At 41.2% G+C, this 25695-nt stretch overlaps 1 protein-coding gene and 2 pseudogenes across 1 annotated transcript in view; 1 reads left to right on the forward strand and 2 right to left on the reverse strand.

The window, feature by feature from the left end:
* MANBA (mannosidase beta) overlaps positions 1 to 25695 on the forward strand; it is a 138568-nt gene that overhangs the window by 3340 nt on the left and 109533 nt on the right. The window lies entirely within an intron of this gene.
* Positions 5096 to 6338, reverse strand: LOC108532821 (ribosome biogenesis protein WDR12 pseudogene; annotated as a pseudogene).
* On the reverse strand, positions 22972 to 23227 carry LOC108532816 (protein MANBAL pseudogene; annotated as a pseudogene).

Consider the following 25695-nt stretch of genomic DNA (forward strand, 5'->3'; position numbering starts at 1 on the left):
CTGAAGTGCAGGAGAGTGGAAGCCTGGAGACCAACCAGGGGACTATTGCTGGTCTATGGGCAAGAGATGACTTCTGGCTTGGACCAGCATGGTGGCAGTGAAATGGTGAGAATGGTTGTGAGAACACATTTTAAATGTCAAAACAACAGGATTTCTTCAGTTGGATTTGTAAATGGATTGGGAGAGAGAAGGGGGAGGTGCAGGAAAATACCAGGATTTTTTATCTGAGTTGGTTAAATGAAATTTGTATTTAGTGAGAGATTCTGTGGCTAGTCTTGGCTATTTCATAGGTGACTCTCTGGGTTTTCTGTGCAGAATCTAAACATTTGTTTTCTTAGAGAGACTTTTGGGTTGTCTGTGAAAAGTTACTCCTTCAGCCTGCTATTATTATTATTATTTTTTTTGAGATGGAGTTTTGCTCTTGTTGCCCAGGCTGGAATACAATGACATGATCTCGGCTCACCGCAACCTCTGCCTCCTGGGTTCAAGCGATTCTCCTGCCTCAGTCTCCCAAGTAGCTGGGATTACAGGCATACGCCACCACGCCTGGCTAATTTTGTACTTCTAGTAGAGACGAGGTTTCTCCATGTTGGTCAGGCTGGTCTTGAACTCCCGATCTCAAATGATCCGCCTGCCTCTTCCTCCCAAAGTGCTGCGATTACAGGCATGAACCACTGTGCCCAGCCCTCAGCCTGCTATTATGCCACACAGTATAATAGGCGTTAAGAATAAAAAAAGAAATTGAGAGTGAGACTATAGTTCTTATTTTGTGGGAGGCCACATTTAGTGAGGCAGAAAACTAATTAATTTCCATATGATACGTTAAGTGCATAGATAAAGGGACCCTTGTTAGGAATGCTCTGAGCTTTTCTGTGGAATTTCTCACTGGTGTAAGTTTTGAAGCAGTTTCTTCCTTTTTTTTTTAGATAGTCTCTGTATGCCAACCTTAAAATACATAGATAAGTAAGAAGAAGGTTGGAAGCATCACTTCCAGAGATAACCACTATTTTTTTTTTTGACAGCTGTTCATGTGGCTAATGCCCCAACAGTTTTATTTATTTATTTATTTTTATTTTTTATTTTTTCTCTTTTTTTAAAATTATACTTTAAGTTCTAGGGTACATGTGCACAACGTGCAGGTTTGTTACATATGTATACATGTGCCACGTTGGTGTGCTGCACCTGTTAACTCATCATTTACATTAGGTATATCTCCTAATGCTATCCCTTCCCGCTCCCCCCACCTCATGACAGGCCCGGGTATGTGATATTTCCCACCCTGTGTCCAAGGGTTCTCATTGTTCAATTCCCACCTATGAGTGAGAACATGCGGTGTTTGGTTTTCTGTCCTTGCGATAGTTTGCTCAGAATGATGGTTTCTAGCTTCATCCATGTCCCTACAAAGGACATGAACTCACATCCTTTTTTATGGCTGCATAGTATTCCATGGTGTACATGTGCCACATTTTCTTAATCCAGTCTGTCACTGATGGACATTTGGGTTGATTCCAAGTCTTTGCTATTGTGAATAGTGCTGCAATAAACATACGTGTGCATGTGTCTTTATAGCAGCATGATTAATAATCCTTTGGGTATAAATAATCCTTTATAGCAGCATGATTAATAATCCAGTATGGAATGGCTGGGTCAAATGGTATTTCTAGTTCTAGATCCTTGAGGAATTGCCACACTGTCTTCCACAATGGTTGAACTAGTTTACAATCCCACCAACAGTGTAAAAGTGTTCCTATTTCTCCACATCCTCTCCAGCACCTGTTGTTTCCTGACTTTTTAATGATTGCCATTCTAACTGGTGTGAGATGGTATCTCATTGTGGTTTTGATTTGCATTTCTCTGATGGCGAGTGATGATGAGCATTTTTTCATGTGTCTGTTGGCTGTATGAATGTCTTCTTTTGAGAAATGTCTGTTCATATCCTTTGCCCACTTTTTGATGGGGTTGTTTGTTTTTTTCTTGTAAATTTGTTTGAGTTCTTTGTAGATTCTGGATATTAGCCCTTTGTCAGATGAGTAGATTGCAAAAATTTTCTCCCATTCTGTAGGTTGCCTGTTCACTCTGATGGTAGTTTCTTTTGCTGTGCAGAAGCTCTTTAGTTTAATTAGATCCCATTTGTCAATTTTGCTTTTGTTGCCATTGCTTTTGGCATTTTAGTCATGAAGTCCTTGCCCATGCCTATGTCCTGAATGGTATTACCTAGGTTTTCTTCTAGGGTTTTTATGGTTTTAGATCTAACATTTAAGTCTTTAATCCATCTTGAATTAATTTTTGTATAAGGTATAAGGAAGGGATCCAGTTTCCGCTTTCTACATATGGCTAGCCAATTTTCCCAGCACCATTTATTAAATAGGGAATCCTTTCCCCATTTCTTGTTTTTGTCAGGTTTGTCAAAGATCAGATCGTTGTAGATGTGTGGTATTATTTCTGAGGGCTCTGTTCTGTTCCATTGGTCTATGTTTTGGTACCAGTACCATGCTGTTTCGGTTACTGTAGCCTTGTAGTATAGTTTGAAGTCAGGTAGCATGATGCCTCCAGCTTTGTTCTTTTTGCTTAGGATTGTCTTGGCAATGTGGGCTCTTTTTTGTTTCCATATGAGCTTGAAAGTAGTTTTTTCCAATTCTGTGAAGAAAGTCATTGGTAGCTTGATAGGGATGGCATTGAATCTATAAATTACCGTGGGCAATATGGCCATTTTCACAATATTGATTCTTCCTATCCAGAAGCATGGAATGTTCTTCCATTTGTTTGTGTCCTCTTTTATTTCATTGAGCAGGATAACCACTATTAAAATGAAAAAAAAATTCAGTGTATGCATTCTAATTTTTTAAATGCATACACATTTATAAGTATTTAAATATACAACTTAACAACTCTTTCACATTTAATATTTTGTGATGCTCTTACCTGCAGTAAACAGGTTTCTATAAACCATGTTTAGTGGCTCTTTTAAAATTCTGTTATATACACTTACCATCACTTATAATCTATTACTTATTGTTGGATAGTTAAATCTGACTCCATTTTTTTTCTATTTTTTTGATGAGGATCCTTTTAACTAAATTTTACTGTATGTCTTTGTTTTCTTATACAAATATTTAAAAGTTAAATAGCTGATTCATAGGATATGTACTTTTTTTAGTCATTTAGTATGTGCTTCTAAGTTGCTTTTCATAAACATTGTACCAGTTGTACACTGCCACCATTATTTTATCAGAGTGCTTGTCTTAGGTGCTAGATTTCAATATTATTTAAGAAACAAATCAAAATCAATTTATTTTCTAGTAAGGTCAAATATATATGTTTATTTCATGTGTTTATTGGTGATGTGGGCATTTCTAATTCATCTTCTTTATCTGTTTTTCTTTTGGCTATTTATCTTTAATGGCAATTTTTTTTTGTTTTTTTTTTTGAGACAGAGTCTCACTCTGTCACCCAGGTTGGAGTGAAGTGGCATCATCTTCCTCACTGCATTCTCTGCCTCCCAGGTTCAAGCGATTCTCATGGTCTCACTGTGTTGCTCAAGCTGGTCTTGAACTCCTGAGCTCAGGCAATCTGCCCACCTCGGCCTCCCAAAGTGCTGGGATTACAGGTGTCAGCCACCATGGCTGGCCTCTTTAATACAGATTTATAAGGCCCCTTTGTTATATATTTTCAAAAATTCAAATTCAAAATAAATCCCAAATGTCCCATTTATTAGTGAAGTATTTTGTCATATGGATGTTGTAAAGCTATGTATGTTGAAATCTTTTGTTTTTCTTTTATGGTTGTTTCTGTCTTTGGTAGTTTGCTTAAAAATAATTCCTCTCAGCTATCTTTATGGTTCCTGTATTTTTTTTTTTTTTGAGACGGAGTCTCGCTCTGTCGCCCGGGCTGGAGTGCAGTGGCCGGATCTCGGCTCACTGCAAGCTCCGCCTCCCGGGTTTACGCCATTCTCCTGCCTCAGCCTCCCGAGTAGCTGGGACCATAGGCGCCCACCACCTCGCCCGGCTAGTTTTTTGTATTTTTTTTTTAGTAGAGACGGTGTTTCACCATGTTAGCCAGGATGGTCTCGATCTCCTGACCTCGTGATCTGCCCGTCTCGGCCTCCCAAAGTGCTGGGATACAGGCTTGAGCCACCGCGCCCGGCCCCCTGTATTTAAAATTTTGATTCATTTGAGGTTTTTGCCAAATAGTTAATTGGAGAAATTGATTTGAACAATTTCTCTCTTGTCCACTGATATATTACTTTTATCATGCACTAAATTCCCATATACTGATATAATATTGTTATTCCTTCTCTTTTAATCTTTAAAAGGTTAAAAGATTAAAATTCTTTTAAAATATATATTTATTTAATGTTCATTGGGTAAAAGCAATACAGAAAATATAAAGAAGGAAGAAAAACCAATAAAACACATACTATAAAGCAGATATAAACGTCTTTACCACTGTAAAATTACTAGTGTTTATCTTTCCACATTGTTTTCTAAGTATATATAGACAAATATAATAACATAAGAATGAAATCATCACCTAAGGTGGTTTTGTTAGCTACTTTAACATTTAAAACATATCATGAATGTATTTGTCTGTATCTGTAAATATAGATCCAGAATTATTTCAAATAGCTTCATAGACCCCATTATAAAGATGTGTTCTTATTCAAAATCTACACTTAAAATAAAATTGTAAGTATATAAATATACACATATACTAAAAGTGGTAGGCATCAGATACTTAGTACTTTTCTGTAAATTTTGTTATTACCCTATATTCTTCATATGCAATTGGGACAAATGGCCAGAGAAAGATATATTTTAGATGTGTAAATTTATTAACTATAAACTATAAGAGTACATCATAGTAGCTATACATGTGATTAACAAGCTAGTCACAATCATTCTTTTCATTTTATAAACACAAACTATTGTGTTATAAATACAAAATAAGAAAAAGATAGTTAAATGTTAGCTGTTATGAAGAGTGAAAACATTATATAAACTTCAAACGGTTGCTTTCTGCACCTGCATCAATGTAATTTCATGATTTTCTACCAATTTCATTTGTATAAAGAATATGATCAATTTATCATTCACTTTCATGTCCCCACATGGAAAGTGGTAGGTGAGTATCTGTAGGAATACAACTTATTGTCTGCTTGTCCACTGAAAATAGCCCTGTGTCCCTATCCAGTCTACACTCTGAACTTTGTCTTCATGAGCAGCCAGATCATACAACTTCTTGTATCCCACAACTTGACAATGTTATCTAAAGATCCTGAAATCAGCTGCTGTTCATGGGTAGGAGACCATTTTACTAATGTCACCCAACCTGTATGTGAAGTTAGGGACAGTGACATCAAAGAATGGTCTTTAGTTCAGGGATCCCACAGTCTGGTATGCCTATCTGTGCTTCCAGATGCTAACCACTTACAAAGTTGGAGAATGGGAAATACAATTAAGCACTTTATTTCCTGTCAGAGTTTGACTTCAGACTGTCAGACTCAACATTCTACACTCTAATTGTATGGTCCCAAGATGCACTGCAGATTTCTTTAGCATCTGACCACAGAACTGAGGAAATTGCTTCCTTGTGACCAGAGCGGGTCACTATGGGAGTCCTAACTGCTCTGTGTTCTCTGTCAATTTGTGGATTCCTCCATTTCATCTTCTGTAGGGACTGTAAACCAGATCTTTAGCATCTTATCCCTGGAGCCACTGCAAAATGTAGTTCCTGAGTTATCAACAGCTATAGACTCTGCACTTCCAGCATGACCTCGGGAGCATGGTCGGGCTTTCACTTTGTTTCTCTCTGTTCCACTCCCATAAGAGAATAGTTGGATCCATAGAGGCACTCAAACATAAGCAAGACAAACTGTCTTTTTTTTTTTTTTTTTTTGGCCAGGCCACATCTTTTACAACATCCATATGTCCCACAATTGTCATTATTGACTTCCCTTCCAAGGACCGGATTTGAGAGGTCTTATCATAAGAACCAGTCAAGATCCATTCCTCTGCCCCTTTAACTGAAATGATCCAGTCATCATGGAACATGCATTGCTCTGGCTGGGGTGCTGTGTACTTCACATATTCTATCTTCACAACTGCCTCTGATGGCATATTCTCCAGTTCCGTGTGTTTGATTGAGGACATTCGCAGAAACTGGCCCTTAAGAAGGAAATACAACTCCATATGTTTGTGGAACTCATTTTTGTCCTTTAGTAATTTATTGATGATATTACTAAGGTCAGCAAATTCAGAGGTGGCAGGGACTGAGAAGGAAACATCATCTATGGCATATTTCTTGTTATCGGTGTAGAAGTATGTTTGGAGCTGAGCCATGGCAAGGAGTACACACAAGGCTTTTGGGTTGGTAGACAGAGAATGGGAGCTCCTGTCTCTTAACTACAAAGAGGCCACTCAAAATTAGACTGCACAGGTAAGCGAGAAGCTGCGGTCTAAGCCTGGACTCTGCTTTTTCTCCTTGGGTCTCCTCCACCCACAATCATTCTTTCTAAGGAGCCATGAGTCTGTCTATGGAGTCTCCAATCTGCAGGTTATCACTCATGAGTACATTCTAACAATATATGTGCATCAGTGTACATTATACTTTTGTATTCTTTAAGTAGCAAATAAGCAGTTTCTATGTGAATGTTGTTAAACTTTTGGTGAATTTCAAACAAATAGTTAAATACAGATACTTGCAAAATGAAATTTCATGTATCCATCACCTGGCTTCAACATGATCAATTCATGGCTAATTTTGTTTAGTCTCTATCCACTGTGCCATCCCTTATTATTTTGTTTTGTTATTTTATTTTATTTTATATATATATTTTTTGAGATAGGGTATTACTCTGTCACCCAGGCTGAAGTGCAGTGGCGTGGTCGTGGCTCACTGCAGGCTTCACCTCCTGGACTCAGGCGATCCTCCTGCCTCAGCCTCCCAAGTAGCTAGGACTACAGGTTCACACCACCATACCCAGCTAATTTGTTTCTTTTTTGTAGAGACAGAGTCTCCCTGTGTTGCACAGGATGGTCTCAAACTCCCGGGCTCAAGCAATATTCCCACCTCGGCCTCCCAAAGTGTAGGGATTATAGGTGTGAGCTGCCGCTCCTGGCCCCCTTAGTATTATAAAGTAATCCCAGTTATCACATTATTTCATCCACAGACATTTCAGTATGGGTCTCTAAAAGATAAGGACTTCCTTTTTCTTCAACGTAACCACAATACCATTATGACTCGTGAAATATTTTTGATGTGTTTCAGAGAAGAAAGTCCCATTATTATAATCCAAAATGACTAAACATACATTTTTTTCTTAAAACAGAAGGTTTTCTGGTTGTTATACTAACCTTCCACAGAGATCTTAAGACTTGTAAGAATGAAATCTTTGTTTGAATACTGAGAATGATAGAAAATATTTTTAAATTAAAAAAGAAAAAATAATGAAATGTTCAGCTTTACGTGATCATTTTGTGATGTGAAATGATCTCAAAAGCTTTTTAGGAAATGACCCTTTAAAGATATGTATGTCTTCTTCTAAAAATTTGACTGACTTAAAGTAAAATTAAAAAAAAAAAGGTTGGCTGCATCTATCAAGTGTGACATTAAGGAGATAAAATAGCTAATGACTCTGCATTTGAAATTTAATTTAAACAGAAATAGTCATCAATTAATAATGTTGCTCAATTTCTGGGAAGAGAAAAGTCTAAGGTTTTTAAGCCCTCATTTGAAAAAAACGGTTTTAAAAATCCTGATCCTTAAACCTGGACATTTGCTTTTTTGTTTGATGCCACATGAGGTGCGTTTGGGGTATGGGAGGATTTGCTTTGTCTGGCCCCGAACTGAAAATCAAAGGACTACCTGAGAGCTGAATTTTTAGGTAAGCGTTGGCTGGTCCTTATCATATATAAGTATAAATATATGTAATCAGCCTATACAATTCATTTTCATGTAAAATTTATTTTACGTCTTCCACGTGTGATGCACTTTTCTTGGCCCTTTCACGTGCACTTGTTCATATAATTTCCACAACAACCCTCTGGAAAAGGTATAATAATTCACATTGACTGAGGCTCAGAGAAGTTATTGCCTGAGATTATGCACCTAATGGATGGTGGAGCAAGGATTCAAACACTGATGTTCTTTTCACCGTTGCACGCTGCTTATTGGCAGAAACAGTAAATAGTAAACAAATGGAACAGTTATTATTTTAATTCAAATGTGTCTGATGAAAATAGAGACATGAGTACAATATACTTTTGTTCAAATTATACCACTAAAATCACCCCATTTGCTAAAAGCTCTCAAAAAATGTAAACATTTTCTCAGGGTTAATTCACATATCACTTCTTTCTGTATTCTCCATCTCTTGGAATTCTCTTCGTTTCAGCCATCACTTCTGTACCACAATTGCTGAAATGCTTGTGTCTAACCACCACATCTCACTTGATTTCCAGCTAGAAATTCTGTTCAACTCTCCTACCTCAGTGTCTTCATGGCATATGAAACTCCATATATCCAAATATTTCTTCTCTCAATTCTCCCAACCCTTACTTTCTCTTATTTTACCTATTTACAATAAAAGCATAAGTATTTTCTCAGTAAACTAAGCCTAGGATCTTGGATCCGTTTTTTTTTTTTTTTTTTTTTTCCTCACGTCTGTTGTTAGGTACTAGATCTTTTAAGTCCAACTATAGTGTCTTATAACCATTCCTTACCATTTCTACCGCTATCAACCTAGCTCATTGTTTTCTTTTTTTTAAAAAGAGATTAATTTTAATGACATTTAGAAACAGGTAAAGCATATAAATAGTAAACGGTTTTTGTTGTTGTTGTTGTTGTTTTTAGATGGAGTCTTGCTCTGTCACCCAGGCTGGAGTGCAATGGCACTATCTCGGCTCACTGCAACCTCTGCTTCCCGGGTTCAAGTGATTCTCCTGCCTCAGCCTCATGAGTAGCTGGGATTACAGGCACCCACCACCACCTAGCCAATTTTTGTATTTTTAGTAGAGATGGTGTTTAACCATGTTGGCCAGGCTGGTCTCGAACTCCTGACCTCGTGATCCACCCACCTTGGCCTCCCAAAATGTTGGGATTACAGGCATAAGCCACCTTGCCTGGCCAATAGTAAACAGTTTTAAAGGTAGGCTATGTTATGAAAAGCATCCCTGTCTTCTAGGTCTCCAGTTCCCTTCTATAGAAACAACCACGATTAACCAGTTTCTGGTGTATTCTTCCATATATGTTATAAACATATACAGACAGATAATCATATATAGATTTATGTATTTTCCCCCCACAGATGATTGCATTCTATATATATATATATATAGTTTTATATTGACTTTTTTCTTTAACTTAATATATCTTAGATATCATTTCGGATCGGTACATGTAATAGAAATGAAGGCTATCATTTATTAAGTGCACACTATGTACCAAGAACTGTTCTAAGCACTTTTCGTAATTATCTCGTGCACTCTTTCTACTGATACTGTGAGGCATGTAGGTATGATTACTATCTCCGTTGTAGAACTGAGAAAACAGGTGTACAGAGATGTTTTATGAGCTTCACAAAGACTCACAGGTATTAGGATTAAGCTGGGGCTCAAACCCATGCAGAAAATATTTCACCAACTGCCTCTTCCACCTGTCAGCTACAGTCACCTCCTGGCTTTGTCTCAGAGGCAGTGGAACCATGTAGCTGCCCAGCCTCACTCCCTGAGCAAGTGTGATCTCCTCCTCTGACTCTTCCTATCAGCTAGGAATCTGTCTCTAGGCATTTATTCTAACCTTTCATGAGTTCCAGTGCTGGGAACCCCACTGCTACACTTTAGTCAGGTGTCACTTGTCTCTGTGTCTCCTTAAAAACCTTGCATAATGCCTGGCACTTATAGTGGGCCAAGCAAATGGTTTGTCTTGTTTTCCCTTTTAAATTGTAGTCTCTTTGGTCAGAAAATAAGGACTCTCCTTAAATTGCAACTTTTTTCACTTAGAGCTGTGTTAGATGGGAAACAATATTTACTAACTTAAGGATTTTAGAAAAATATAATGTTAAGGTTGACCAAAACATGTTGCCAGACTCATGGGCTGGGGATCTCTTGTACCTGTGTACCCTTTGAAGTAAGAGTCATAGCTGAAGATCCTATTTGACAGAGGAGAAACTGAAGTTTGGAGAATATAGCTTCTGAATGAAACACTGTGATGGTTAATACTGAGTGTCAACTTGATTGGATTGAAAGATACAAAGTACTGATCCTGGGTGTGTCTGTGAGGGTATTGTCAAAGGAGATTAACATTTGACTCAGTGGACTGGGAAAGGCAGACCCACCTTTATTCTGGATGGGCACCATCTAATCAACTGCCAGCAGAGCCAGAATAAAAAGCAGACAGAAGAACGTGAAAAGACTAGAGTGGCTTAACCTCCCAGCCTCTATCTTTCTCCGTGCTGGATGCTTCCTACCCTTAAACATCAGACTCCAAGTTCTTCAGCTTTGGGAATTGGACTGGCTTCCTTGCTCCTCAGCTTCCAGATGGCCTATTATGGGACCTTGTGATCATGTGAGTTAATACTCCTTAGTAGACCCCCCTTTATATATATCTATCTATCCTATTAGTTCTATCCCTCTAGAGAACCCTGACTAATACAGATTTTGGTACCAGGAGTTGTTCTAGAGGAACAGAATATTAAGGATGGAGTTCTTTTATTGATTTTGGGGTTTCTGGAATTGACTGCTTAATTTGATTAGACCAAAAAATGCTAAGGATTTTTTTTTTTTTTTTTTTTTTTTTTTTTTTTTTGAGATGGAGTCTCACTCTGTCACCCAGGCTGGAGTGCAGTGGCGCAATCTCTGCTCACTGCAAGCTCTGCCTCCCGGGTTCACGCCATTCTCCTGCCTCAGCCTCCCGAGTAGCTGGGACTACAGGCACCCGCCACCATGCCTGGCTAATTTTTTGTATTTTTAGTAGAGACGGAGTTTCACCATGTTAGCCAAGACGGTCTTGATCTCCTGACCTCTGTGATCTGCCCGCCTTGGCCTCCCAAACTGCTGGGATTACAGGTGTGAGCCACCGTGCCCGGCCTAAGGACTCTATTTCTAAAAGTATGGAGAACACCAATAGTCCTTGGCATGAACTGTTTAGAGAGTTATGCAAAATAAATGCATTTGATACTCCTGATTCACTGCTTGTGAGAGGCAAGGAGTTTAGTGACTCTAAACATAATACTTTTGACCATATGTGGAGAGCCAAGGAACATAATAAAACTGGTTGCTTGCTCCTACGTTCACTGGACAAAGTGATGAAAGAAAAATGATGAGCTCAGGGATTATAACTCCCAGCTTTAGAAGCAGTANGGAGTTTCACCATGTTAGCCAAGACGGTCTTGATCTCCTGACCTCTGTGATCTGCCCGCCTTGGCCTCCCAAACTGCTGGGATTACAGGTGTGAGCCACCGTGCCCGGCCTAAGGACTCTATTTCTAAAAGTATGGAGAACACCAATAGTCCTTGGCATGAACTGTTTAGAGAGTTATGCAAAATAAATGCATTTGATACTCCTGATTCACTGCTTGTGAGAGGCAAGGAGTTTAGTGACTCTAAACATAATACTTTTGACCATATGTGGAGAGCCAAGGAACATAATAAAACTGGTTGCTTGCTCCTACGTTCACTGGACAAAGTGATGAAAGAAAAATGATGAGCTCAGGGATTATAACTCCCAGCTTTAGAAGCAGTACTGAGCCTCACCCCTGCTAGATTGCCCTGAGTGAGAGTCTTATCTCCTATAGAGAAAGAGCTGAAACTGGGAAAAATAGAGACAAGCTCTTATCGTGTGGCTGACCTGCAGCGAAAGGTGCATGCACAGCCTTTCCAGGTGTCTACTGTTAAAGTGAGGGCATTGATTGGAAAAGAATGGGACCCTGCAACTTAGACTGGGGATGTGTGGGGGAACTGATGAAGCTGGGGATGCTGAGTTTGTAAACTCTGATGAACCTTTTTTGCCAGAAGAAACAGCTTCTTCATCCCCAGTAGTGGCAACATCCCCTCCCCAACCCATGCTGCCATCAACCTTTCCACCTTTGTCTCAGGAGATAAACCATGCGCTGCCTGAGGCAACAGTGATGGCCTCCTCTGAGGCAGTTGCCAGGCAAAATAATGTTGATTCTCCTCAAGAGCCACCCCCAACACCCCTGTTTAGTCTAGACCTATACCTAGACTGAAGTCCCAGTGGACCCCTAGAGGTGAGGTTCAGAGTGACCCATGAGGAGGTGTGCTACACTAGAAAAGGACTGCTTTAGTTTTCTAATTTATATAAGCAGAAATCTGGAGAACAGGCATGGGAATGGATATGAAGAGTGTGAGATAATGGTGGAAGGAACACAGAGTTGGATCAGGCTGGATTTATTGATTTGAACCCACTAAATAGAGATTCTGCTTTTAATGTTGCAGCTCTGGGAGTTAAAAAGGTTTTAATGGTTCTAATAGTTTATTTGCTTGGTTAGCTGAAATATGGATAAAAAATGGCCCACTGTGAGCAAGCTAGAAATGCTTGATCTCTCTCAGTTTGATGTAGAGGAAGGGATCCAAAGGCTTAGGGAGATTGGATGCTGGAGTGGATTGGTCACTTTAGACCTACCCATCCCAGCTGGGAGGGTTCAGAAGATATACCCTTGACAAACGCTTTGCGAAATAGATTTTTGACGGCAACAACTGCATCTCTGAAGAGTCCTTTAATTGCTCCTCTGTGTATGTCAGATCTAACAGTGGGAACTGCAGTCACTCAACTACAAAATTTATAGGCCCAGGACCCCTTGAATGAAGGGGAGGCTGGGTCCCCTTGAAAAGGACCCCACTATGCTAGTGACTGTTTATACTGTTAATATTTCTCCCATCCTTTCCCAAGGAGACCCCCAGCCTATTACCAGGGTAACTGCATTGAAGAAAGGGAAATGATCAGACATTTTGGGGACTACTGGACACTGGCTCTGAGCTGACATTGATACCAAGGGACCCAAAATGTCATTGTGGTCCTCCAGTTGAAGTAGAGGCTTATGGAGATCAGGTAATTAATAGAGTTTTAGCTCAGGTCTGACTTACAGTGGGTCCAGTGGGTCCCTGGATTCATCGTGTGGTCATTTCCCAGTGCCAGAATGCATAATTGGCATAGACATACTTAGCAGCTAGCAGAACCTCCACACTGGCTCCCTGACTTATAGGGTGAGGGTTATTATGATGGGAAAGGCCAGATGGAAGCCCTTAGAGATGCCCCACCTAGAAAAATAGTAAATCAAAAACAATATCGCATCCCTGGAGGGATTGCGAAGATTAGTGCCACCATCAAAGACTTGAAAGTCTCAAGGGTGGTGATTCCCATCACATCTGTGTTTAACTCTCCTATTTGGCCTGTGCAGAGGACAGAAGGATCTCGGAGAATGACAGTGGATTGTTATAAACTTAACCAAGTGGTGACTCCAATTGCAGCTGCTGTACCATAAGTGGTTTCATTGCTTGAGCAAATTAACACATCTCCTGACACCTGGTATGCAGTCATTGATTTGGCAAATGGCTTTTTCTCCATTCCTGTCCATAAGGCCCACCAGAAGCAATTTGCCTTCAGCTAGCAAGGCCAGCAATATACCTTTGCTGTCCTACCTCAGAGATATATCAACTCTCTGGCTTTATGTCATAATCTTGTTTGAAGAGACTTTGATCACTTTCACTTCCACAAGGTATCACACTGGTCCATTATGCCGGACCAGTGTGCTGATTGGATCCAGTGAGCAAGAAGTAGCAAACATACTGGACTTGGTGAAACATTTGTATGCCAGAGGATGGGAAATAAAATTCAGGGAACTTCTACCTCAGTAAAATTTTTAGGGGTCCAGTGGTGTGGGGCCTATTGAGATATTGCTTCTAAGGTGAAGGATAAATTGCTGCATTTGGCCCCTTCTACAACTAAGAAAGAGGCACAATGCCCTGTGGGCCTATTTGGATTTTGGAGGCAACACATTCTGCATTTGGTTGTGTTATTCTGACCCATTTATCAGGTGACTCAAAAGGCTGCCAGTTTTGAGAGGGGTCCAGAACAGAAGAAGGTTCTGCAACAGGTCCAGGCTGCTGTGCAAGCTGCTCTGCCACTTGGGCCATATGACCCAGCAGATCCAATGGTGCTTGAGGTTCAGTGGCAGATAGAGATGATGTTTGGAGCCTCTGGGAGGCCCTCATAGGTGAATCATAGCAGAGGCTGCTAGGATTTTGGATCAAGGCTCTGCCATCTTCTGCAGATAACTACTCTCCTTTTGAGAGAGAGCTCTTAGCCTGTTACTGGGCTTTGGTGGAAACTGAACCTTTGACTATGGGTCGTCAATTCACTATGCGACCTGAACTGCCTATCATGAAGTGGGTGCTTTCTGACCCATCTAGCCATAGAGTAGGTTGTGCACAGCAGCATTCCCTCATCAAATGGAAGTGGTATATACATGATTGGGCTCAAGCAGGTCCTGAAGGCACAATTAAGTTACATGAGAAAATGGCTCAAAGGCAGAAGTGGCTCACTCTTGCCACCCTGTCTTTTCTCCCCCAGCCTGCACCAGTGGCTTCATGGGGAGTTCCCTATGATCAGTTGACAGAGGAAGAGAAGACTAGGGCCTGGTTCATAGATGGTTCTGCATGATATGCAGGCACCACCTAAAAGTGGACAGCTGCAGCACTACAGCCCCTTTCTAGGACATTGCTGAAGGACAGCGGTGAAGGGAAATCTTCCCAGTGGGCGGGACTTCGAGCAGTGCACCTGGTTGTGCACTTTACATGGGAGGAAAAATGGCCAGATATGCAGCTATATACTGATTCATGGGCTATAGCCAATGGTTTGGCTGGATGGTCAGTGACTTGGAAGAAGCATGACTGGAAAATTGTGACAAAATTTGGGGAAGAGGTATGTGGATGGACCTCTCTGAATGGTCAAGAACTATGAAGATATTTGTATCCCATGTAAGTGCTCACCAACGGGTGACCTTGGCAGAGGAGGATTTTAATATTCAACTGAATAAGATGACTCATTCTGTGGATACCACTCAGCCTCTTTCCCCAGCCATCCCTGTCATCACCCAGTGGGCCCATGAACAAAGTGGCCATGGTGGCAGGGATGGAGGTTATGCATGGGCTCAGAAACATGGATTTCCACTCAGCAAGGCTAACCTGGCTATGGCCACTGCTGAGTGTCCAATTTGCCAGCAGCAGAGACCGACACTGAGCCCGCGATATGGCATCATTCCTGGGGGTGATCAGCCAGCTACCTGGTGGCAGGGTGATTATATTGAACCGCTTCCATCATGGAAAGGGCAGAGGTTTGTTCTCACTGGAATGGACTCTTACTCTGGATATGGGTTTGCGTATCCTGCACACAATGCTTCTGCCAAGACTACCATTCATGGACGCACAGAATGCCTTATCCACCATCACGGTAATCCACACAGCATTGCCTCTGACCAAGGCCCTCACTTTACAGCTAAAGAAGTGTGGCAGTGGGCTTGTGCTCATGGAATTCACTGGTCTTACCATGTTTCCTATCATCCTGAAGCAGCTGGATTGATAGAATGGTGGAATGGCCTTCTGTCATCACAATTACAATGCCAACTAGGTGACAATACTTTTCAGGGCTGCGACAAAGTTCTCCAGAAGACCATGTATGCTCTGAATCAGAATTCGTTATATAGTACTGTTTCTCCCATAGCCAAGATTCATAGGTCCAGGAATCAAGGGGTGGAAGTGGAAGTGGAACCACTCACCATCACCACTAGTGATCCACTAGCAAAATTTTCTTTCTGTTCCCACGACATTATGTTCTGCTGGTCTAGAAGTCTCAGTTCTAGAGGGAGAAATGCTGCCACCACGAGGCACAATGATTGCATTAAACTAGAAGTTAAGATTACCACCTGAACACTTCGGGCTCCTCCTACGTTTAAGTCAACAGGATAAGAAGGGAGTTACAGTGTTGGCTAGGGATTGACCCAGACTATCAAGACAAAATCAGTCTACTACTCCACAATGGAGATAAGGAAGAGTATGCATGGAATACAGGAGATCCCTTGGGGTGTCTCATTGTATTACCATGCCCTGAGATTAAGGTCAATGAGAAACTACAACAGCCCAATCTGGGCAGGACGACAAATGGCCCAGACCCTTCAGGAATGAAGGTTTGGGTCACTTTACCAGGAAAAAAACCATGACCTGCTGAGGTGCTGTTTGGTAACATGAAGTTCTTCAGTGGTTATTTCTGAGATTTTGTTGCATCCATCACCCAAGCAGTATACAGTGTACCCAGTGTGTAGTCTTTTATCCCTCACCCTCTTCCCATCCTTACCTGCCAGTCTCCAGAGTCCACTATATCATTCTTAAGCCTTTTGCATCCTGATAGCTTAGCTCCCACTTATAAGTGAAAACATACAATGCTTGGCTTTCCATTCCTGAGTTACTTCACTTAGAATAGTGGTCTCCAACTCCACTTTATTTTGTTCCTTTTTATGGCTGAGTAGTATTCCATATTATGTATAACATATACCACATATAACACAATTTTTGCAATTGCAAATTGTGCTGCTATAAACATGTGTATCCAAGTGTCTTTTTCATATTATCACTTCTTTTCCTCTGAGTAGGTACCCAGTAGTGCGATTGCTGGATCAATGGTAGTTCTACATTTAGTTCTTTAAGGAATCTCCTTACTGTTTTCCTTAGTTGTACTAATTTACATTCCATCCAGCAGTGTAAAAGTGTTCCTTTTTTACCACATCCATGCCAACATCTTTTTTTTTTTTTTTTTGATTTTTTAATTATGGCCATTCTTGCAGGAGTAAAGGGGTATCTCATTGTGGTTTTGATTTCCATTTCCCTGATAGTTAGTGATGTTAAACATTTTTTTTTGTTTGTTTTTCTGCTACTTGTGTATCTTCTTTTGAGAATTGTCTATTCGTGTCCTTAGCCCACTTTTTGATGGGATTATTTGATTTTTCTTGCTAATTTGTTGGAGTTCCTTGTAGATTCTGGATATTAGTCCTTTGTTGGATGCATAGTGTATGAAGATTTCCTCCCACTCTGTGTGTTGTCTGTTTACTCTGCTGATTATTTCTTTTGCTGTGCAGAAGCTTTTTAGGTTAGTTAGGTCCCATCTATTTATCTTTGTTTTTGTTGCATTTGCTTTTGGGTTCTTAGTCATGAAGTGTTTTCCTAAACCAATGTCTGGAAGAGTTTTTCTGATGTTATCTTCTAGTTTTTTTTTAATGGTTTCAGGTCTTAGATTTAAGACTTTGATCTATCGAGTTGATATTTATATAAGGTGAGAGATGAGGATCCAGTTTCATTCTTCTGTGTGTGTCTTGCCAATTATCCCAGCATCATTTGTTGAATAGGGTGTCCTTTCCTCACTTTATCTTTTTGTTTCCTTTGTCAAAGATCAGTTGGCTGTAAGTATTTGGCTTTATTTCTGGGCTCTCTATTCTGTTCCACTGGTCTAGGTGCCTGGTTTTATACTTGTAGCATGCTGTTTTTGTGCCTATATCCTTACAGTAGAGTTTGAAGCCAGGTAGTGTGATGCCTCAGGATTTATTCTTTTTGCATAGTCTTGCTTTGGCTATGCAGGCTCTTTTTGAGTTTTATATGAATTTTAGGTTTGCTTTTGCGAGTTCTGTGAAGAATAATGATGGTATTTTGATGGAACTTGCACTGAATTTATAGATTGCTTTTGACAGTATGGTCAATTTCACAATATTGATTTTATTCATTCATGAGCATGTGATGTGTTTCCATTTGTTAGTGTTACCTATGACTTCTTTCAGCAGTGTTTTGTAGTTTTCCTTGTAGAGGTTTTTCATGTCCTTGGTTAGGTATATTCCTAAGTATTTTATTTTATTTTTTTGCAGCTATTGTAAAAGGGGTTGAGTTCTTGATTTGATTCTCAGCTTGGTCGCTGTTGGTGTGTAGGAATGCTACTGATTTGTGTACATTGATTTGGTATTCCAAAACTTTGCTGAATTTATTTATCAGGTAAGGAACTCTTTGGATGAGTCTTTAGGGTTTTCTATGTATATGATCATATAATCAATGAACAGCAACAGTTTTACTTCCTCTTTACTGATTTGGATGCCCTTTATTTCTGTCTGTTGTCTGATTGCTCTGGCCAGGTCTTCCAGTACTATGTCAAAGAGAAGTGGTGAAAGTGGGCATCCTTGTCTTGTTCCAGTTCTCAGAGGGAATACTTTAAACTTTTCCCTGGTCAGTAGAGTGTTGGCTGTCGGTTTGTTGCAGATGACTTTTATTTCCTTAAGGTATGTCCCTTCTATGCCAATTTTGCTGAGGATTTTAATCATAAAGGATGCTGGACTTTGTCAAATGCTTTTTCTGCATTTGTTGAGTTGATCATATGATTTTTGTTTTTATTCTTTTTTTATGTGGATGTATCACATTTATTGACTTGCATATGTACCTGCCTCCCTGGTATGAAACTCATTTGATCATGGTGTATTATCTTTTTGGTATCCTGTTGGATTTGGTTAGCTAGTGTTTTGTTGAGGCTCTTTGCAGCTATGCTCATCAGGGATATTGGTCTGTAGTTTTTGTTATGTCCTTTTCTGGTTTTGGTATATGATAATTCTGGCTTCATATAATTATTTAGGGAGAATTCCCTCTTTCTCTATTTTTTGGAGTATTTTCAGTAGGATTGGTACCAATCTTTCTTTGAACATCTGATAGAATTCAACTGTGAATCCATTTGGTCCTGGACTTTTTTTTGGTCAGCAGTTTTTAAATTACTGTTTCAACCTCACTACTTGTTATTGGTCTGCTCAGAGTTTCTATTTCTTCCTGTTTCAATCTGGATTGTATATTTCCAGGTATTTATCCATTTCCTCTAGGTTTTCTAGTATGTGCACATAAAGATGTTCATAGTAGCCTTGAATGATCTTTTGTATTTCTGTGGTATCAATTGTAATATCTCCCATTTCATTTCTAATTGAGCTTATTTGGATCTTCTCTCTTCTTGATTAATCTCACTAGTGGTCTATCAATTTCGTTTATCTTTTCACAAAACCAGTTTTTGTTACATTTATCTTTTTTCCTTCCCTTGTTTGATTCCATTGTTGAAACTCTCCAGTGTATTTTGCATTTCTCTAAGTATGTCTTTCATTTTCAGAAGTTGTGATTGTTTTTTCTTTATGATATCTGCTTCTCTGGAGACCTTTTCATTAATATCCTGCATTGTTTTTTAAAGTTCTTTAAGTTGGTTTTCACCTTTCTCTGGCGCCTGCTTGAGTAGCCCAATAATCAACCTTCTGAATTGTTTATTTGGCGGTTCAGAGATTTCTTCTTTGTTCGATCCATTGCTGGAGAGCTAGTGTGATCTTTTGGGGGTGTTATAGAACCTTGTTTTGTCATATTACCAGAATTACTTTAACTGGTTCCTTCTCATTTGGGTAGACTGTTTCAGTGGAAAGATTTGGAACTCAAGAGTTGCTGTTTAGATTGTTTTGTCCCATGGGGTAATCCCTTGATGTGGTGCTCTCCCTCTTCCCCTAGGGATGGGGATTTCTGAGAGCCAGACTGCAGTGATTGCTATTGCTCTGTGAGTCTAGCCAACCAGCAGGGCTACTGGCCTGCAGGCTGATGCTGGGGATTGTCTGCAAAGAGTCCTGTGATGTGATCCGTGTTCAGGTCTCCTAGCCATGGATAACCAGCACCTGCTCCAGTGGAGGTGACAGGGGAGTGAAGCGACCTCTATGGGAGTCCTTGGTTGTAGCTTCGTTTAGTGCACTGGCTTTCTCAAATACTGGTTATGCTAGCAGTGAAGCTGTTGTGTGAACAGACTCAGTACTTCTGGTTAACCAGGATATTGCAGGCAGTGGAATTAGTTGTTTTCTTCTTTAGAGCAGGGTTGTTCTTTTATCAGTTTGAGTTGATTGGTCTCCAGCCAGGAGGTGGCCCTTTCAAGAAAGCACTAGCTGCAGTAGTAGAAGGGGGATATAATCTTGCCCTACATTGGCCAGGATGAGTACTTGGGTTTCTCAGGTGATGGGCAGGGCCATAGAGGTCCCAAGGGTTTATGTCATTTGTCTTTGGCTACCAGGTCTGGTAGAGAAAATCCATCAAGTGAGGACATTGTTAGGCGGGTCTGAGCTCAGACTCTTTTTGAGTGGGGCCTGCCATGGCCACTATGGAGTTCTCAGGCTAATGGAATTATGTTGCCAGGGGGATTATGATTGCCTCTGCTGCATCACACAGGTCACTAGGGAAGTGGGGAAAAGCCAGCACTGACAGGTCTTACCCGGCTGGGCGCGGTGGCTCACACCTGTAATCCCAGCACTTTGGGAGGACGAGGCGGGCGGATCACGAGTCAGAAGATTGAGACCATCTTGGCTGACACGGTGAAACCCCATCTCTACTAAAAATACAAAAAAATTAGCTGGGCGTGGTGGTGGGTGCCTTTAGTCCCAGCTACTTGGGGGGCTGAAGCAGGAGAATGGCATGAACCCGGGAGGCAGAGCTTGCAGTGAGCAGAGATCGTGCCACTGCACTCCAGTCTGGGCGACAGAGCGAGACTCCATCTCAAAAAAACAAAACAAAACAAAACAGACAGGCCTTACCCAGCTTCCATGAAGCCAGCAAGACCAGTCTCACTCCTAGTGTGCCCCCCCAACAGCATTGAGTTTATATCAGTTTATATCCAGGCATCTGGTGAGCAGGGCTGAGATCTTGCCCCAGGCGATAAGCCTCCCTGCTGAGAAAGCAAGCATGGTTCTCAGGCCTCACCCCTCCCCACCTGCTAACACCTTTGGCTGCACCCATGTCTGTACTTCCTGTTCGCCACCCCCAAGCTCCTGGATTCTGCTCAGGAAAATTCATGCTTGTCGAAAATATTACAAAGTTCATCCGGGAGCTTCCTTCACCCTGTGACTCCCCTCCAGTACTCCTGGGTGCCTTCCCTTCCCCAAAGACCTCTGTGAGATAGGCCAGTAATGGCTTCCCTGGACTCGAGCTGGGGACTCGCTCTTTCCGGTGCTTCTTTTCTCAGTACTGTTATATTTTGCTTGGCTCCTGAAATCCCAAGTCTGATACTGGTCTGAAGCAGAATTGGGGAGCAGAAAAGCTATACCTGGTTAAGTAGTCTCTATATCTATAATCAGGCATAATGATGGAGTCCAGAAGCTTACTGAGAAAATGAGACTGATGATATTGTCATTTGCTGATGACACATGGTTTGTTGATGTACAGTAAACAGAGTAAATACGGTGTCAATTATAAATAACTAGCCACGGCGCACACATGGCATGTTTGTTTCATGGTTGCTGCTTTATAAGTAGCACTGACGTTGTAAATATTGATGGTGTTGTGACGTTAACGGTAGTACTAGGTAATGACTAAGTATATGGACCCTGGAGCCATCTTTCCTGGTTCTAAGTCAGTCCTCCACCACTTAATAGCCATTTGAGTATGGGCCTTGTAGTCTTTGTTGATAAATGGGGATGATAATAGTACCTACCCCAGTAGGGTCACAGGCAGTAACTTTTAACTATTATTGTTGTTGCAGTTACCACTGGTATAAACGTGTAAGTACACGCAGCATGAGGCGTTGTAGTATAGTCCAAAGAATTCAGACCTTGGTGTTAGACTAGGTTGGTTTCTTTCCTCAGTGTCCATACTTCTGCTTAGTTGTGGGACCTCAAGAAAGCTACTTCACTTTTTGGAGCTTTAGTTTCTTCCTCTATTAAATGGTATTTACTGTACATGTTTATTATGAAGATAAGAGTGTATGAGTGCCTACTATAGAGGCTGATGTGTAGTAAATGGTTGACAAATGATACTCTTATTTGTTTTAGGGTTCATGGGTTTGCTTAACAACTCAGACTGACATGGGTCCTTAGTTATGAGAGGTAACCCTGAGCTGCTGTTTGCTCTAAATAAGGCTCAGAATTTCAGTATGATCAAATAGGGTCAGACCAATCTGGAACCAAATTAAGTTGGTTGATTAGCATTTGGAATAGTAATTTTAAATGTAATTTAAACCTCTATAACTTTTTTTTTGTTTTGGTATTTTCTCTTAGTAAGAGAAAATTTTAGTAGACTTTTTTTTTTTTTCAGCATGCATGTCAGTTTATTCATCACACTTCCCCCAGGAACTCTCACTGGTTAGGGAATGAAAGAATTGAAGGAATGGGGGATGTACAGGTGGAAGTAAAAGGCACACCTTGAACGTGCTATGATGGGTTGAAGGGTTGAAAAGAGGTTGGTCTGAAATTGATGAGCCTCCCATTTCAGAAGCTCAGGAAGTTTGTGCCCAGGAAATATACATGCCTTCAGCCAAATCCCCTGCACCTGATAGAGCAGAAGCAGGCACTGCCTACCCTGGCCTGGGCCGTCTGGTGGCTCTCATGTCAGGCATTTTCTGGGCCTGGCTGTTGCAGCTAGTGGGATCACTAACGTTGCATGGCATGGCGTCTTGGCCTAAACAAACAGGTGAGGCCTGGCTCTGTCTACACAGCAGCAAAAAAGGTGACTGATTAGCAGGAGATCCGTAGTGCACAAATAATGGGAGAGGGTGTGCTTGTCAGCATTAGACAATAACTCCAAAATGTAGTGTAAACTCACAAGGAGGGGGTGACTCAAGGCTGGACACATGACTAAGTAAGAAAATGTGACTCTGTAAGCTGACCCAACTTCTGAACAAACCTCCTAATACAGTCACAGTGTGTTTCAGTCCCCTTGACTCTAAACTATCACAGAAGTAGAAAGAGGAAGAAGTGGTGGACTGCCCAGCTGGGGCCTCGAAACTGTCATGACTGTCTAGATCTCTGATGTCAGAGGGCGTCACAGCCTCCTCAGATGCTAAGCCTGGGACGGAGAGGGGGAACAGGATATAGATTCCCAGGAGGGCTGTCCCCAAGTCCCTCTCCCTGCCCGTCTGGCTCCTCGGGCTTCCTCTTCTACCGCTTCTTCTTGGTCTCTTTCTTGGGCCTGTTGTTCACAGAAGGAACAGTAGCCTTGGGCTTCCTTGTCACCTCAGCACTTCTGGGCTCTGATGGTTCAGCGTCCTCCTCGTGGGACTTGAGAATGGGTACGATGAGGGCCAACACAGATGAGTTGGAAGATGGCTCCCAGGAAGAGTCCATACTGTGGCGGGTTCTCAAGGAAAGTGGGCTCGGGCACCTCTGGAGGTGAGAAGTCTAGGTCAGAGGCCATGGCCCAAGTTGCTTGCTGCCTGAGGTCTCTTCTGACTCACCACTCTTCAGAGCCAACTCTCGTACTGCCGCCCCACTCCCCCGGAAGAGTAGACTTTGTAGGTTCATGGCAAAATTGAACAGAAAGTACAGGGGGTTCTCACATACCTCCTGCCTCCTTGCATGCATAGCATCCCATTCTTCAACATTCCTCACCAGAGTGGTACTCTTGTTAGAATCAATGAACAGACATTGACACGTCTTTATCACTCCAAGTCCACACTTTACATCAGGGTTCATTCTTGGTTGTACATGTGGTGGGTTTGGACAAATGTAATACAAATGACTTGTATTCACCATTGCAATATTGTAAAGAATAACTTCACTGCCATAAACATTCTCTGTGCTCTGTTTATTCATGCCTCCTCTATTTAACCCCTGGTAACCACTGATCTTTCACTGTCTCCATAGTTTTTTCTTTTCCGTGTCAAAAGACAAAATTACAACAAATGTAGTTAAAGATCAAATTGTTTTTTATTTGTCATTCATGAATCAGGAAAGCATCCATTCTACAAAATACAATGAGCACTTTCATGGAAGTATAGTGGGTTTTGTAAGGAACAAATAAACAGAACAGTAGGAAAAAAACTGATTGATTAACATGAGATAACTTCAGGTTACTTTTCTAGAAAGGGTAAAAGCAGAGAGAACCGGCCAGTGTGGTGACTTACGTCTGTAATCTCAGCATTTTGGGAGGCCAAGGTAGGAGGATTGCTAGAGCTAAGGATTTTGAGACCAGCCGTGGCAACATAGTAAGATCCCCATCGCTACAAAAAAATAAAAATAAAAAATTAGCTGGGCATGGTGGCATACACCTGTAGCCCCAGCTTCTCAGGAGGCTGAGCTGAGAGGATTGCTTGACCCAGGAGGTTGACTCTGTAGTGAACCATGGTTGTGTGCCACTGCACTCTGACCTGGGTGACAGCAGAGCAAGACCTCTTTCAAAAAAAAAAAAATGCAGAGAGAACTTCCTTACTCAGGTGAACTGGAATCTCAAGTTTTCAGGAAAAACTGGTCTGTTTGTGGATCTACCTGCTTCGTTAAAGTTTCATTTTGATTAAGTGGTACTTAGCATGAGTGACTATTTTGGTTTGATCTGCTCTGCTGAGGCCTAGTACAGGAGCTCAGTCAACAAAAGCCTCCTATAATTTTTATTTAACATTCAGAATGTCATATAGTTGAAATCATACATTATGTAGCTTTTTCAGATAGGCCTCTTTAAAGTAAGACAAAATTTTAACCTATAAATTATGTTTGTGTTGAAAAAATATATCTGGGAAGATTGCCCTCTTGAACTAACTTGCAAATTCCTTCAGGGAGCTGGGAGATGGGAAGAAGACTTATGCCTTGCCAACAAGATCATCAGCCAGTCCCTGGGCTTAGTGTGTTGATGTGTTGTGGCTGAATTGCTCTCACACCTTCCTTCTCATGATATTTTTAACTGTATTGGACTAAGACCACAGCGTAGAGTTATAAATAGGGCTTGGGGGAGTGACATGGTCATGCTAATAATTAGGTGCCTCTTCAGACCTGTGTCTGTAAATATGTGTTCCATGTTTGTTCATTGGAGAGGCCGAGTCCTGTGTGGGAGAAGAGCAGAAAAGAAAGCAAGTTGGCTGGGCTTGGCACACGGCATTTAACAGAACAAAACCTTACCATTAACCAGACCTTAAAAGCCAGTTTGGTGATTACCTGTTGTTTTAAATCTCATCAGTCAGTCACTCTCTCCCCTAGTAGCTTATCAAAATATTTCTTCCAGTTAGGATCAGTTTCTGGTAGATACCTATCTTGATCTTGATACACACCCAGTGATGTAGTGCCTCTTACAGTTTTGCCCTGGGCAACTGCCTAACTGGCCATTGCCAGCCTAACGTGGTCATCCGGCTCTTACCTGTGTGGAACTTACAGTTGGCTTTTCCTTCTCGACTTAGAGTTACGGTACTTAAGGAAATACTTGAATCTGTCCCTGATAAAGGAGGGGAAGCCCCTCCATGCCTGCACAATTTCCTTCTATATATCGTTCATGGATAGATGAACTGAAAAGATTTGTTTGCCACTTTCTGTTCTGCCTCCTGTCTTGAGTCTTCCTCTGGGAGATAAAGAGTGGAAAGAGTCCAGATACGGTGGCTCACATCTGTAATCCCAGCGCTTAGGGAGGCCGAGGTGGGCAGATCACCTGAGGTCAGGAGTTCGAGACCAGCCTGACTAACATGGTGAAAACTCATGTCTACTAAAACACAAAAAAAATTAGCCAGGTGTGGTGATGCATGCCTGTAATCCAAGCTCCTAGGGAGGCTGAGGCAGGAGAATTGCTTGAACCTGGGAGGCGGAAGTTGCAGTGAGCTAGGATTGCACCATTACACTCCAGCCTAGGCAACAAGAGCAAAACTCCATCTCAGAAAAAAAAAAAAAAAAAAAAAAAAAAAAAAA

The sequence above is a fragment of the Rhinopithecus bieti genome, unplaced genomic scaffold (assembly GCF_001698545.2).
Source record: "Rhinopithecus bieti isolate Rb0 unplaced genomic scaffold, ASM169854v2 scaffold_9690, whole genome shotgun sequence".
NCBI classification, from domain to species: Eukaryota; Metazoa; Chordata; class Mammalia; order Primates; family Cercopithecidae; genus Rhinopithecus; species Rhinopithecus bieti.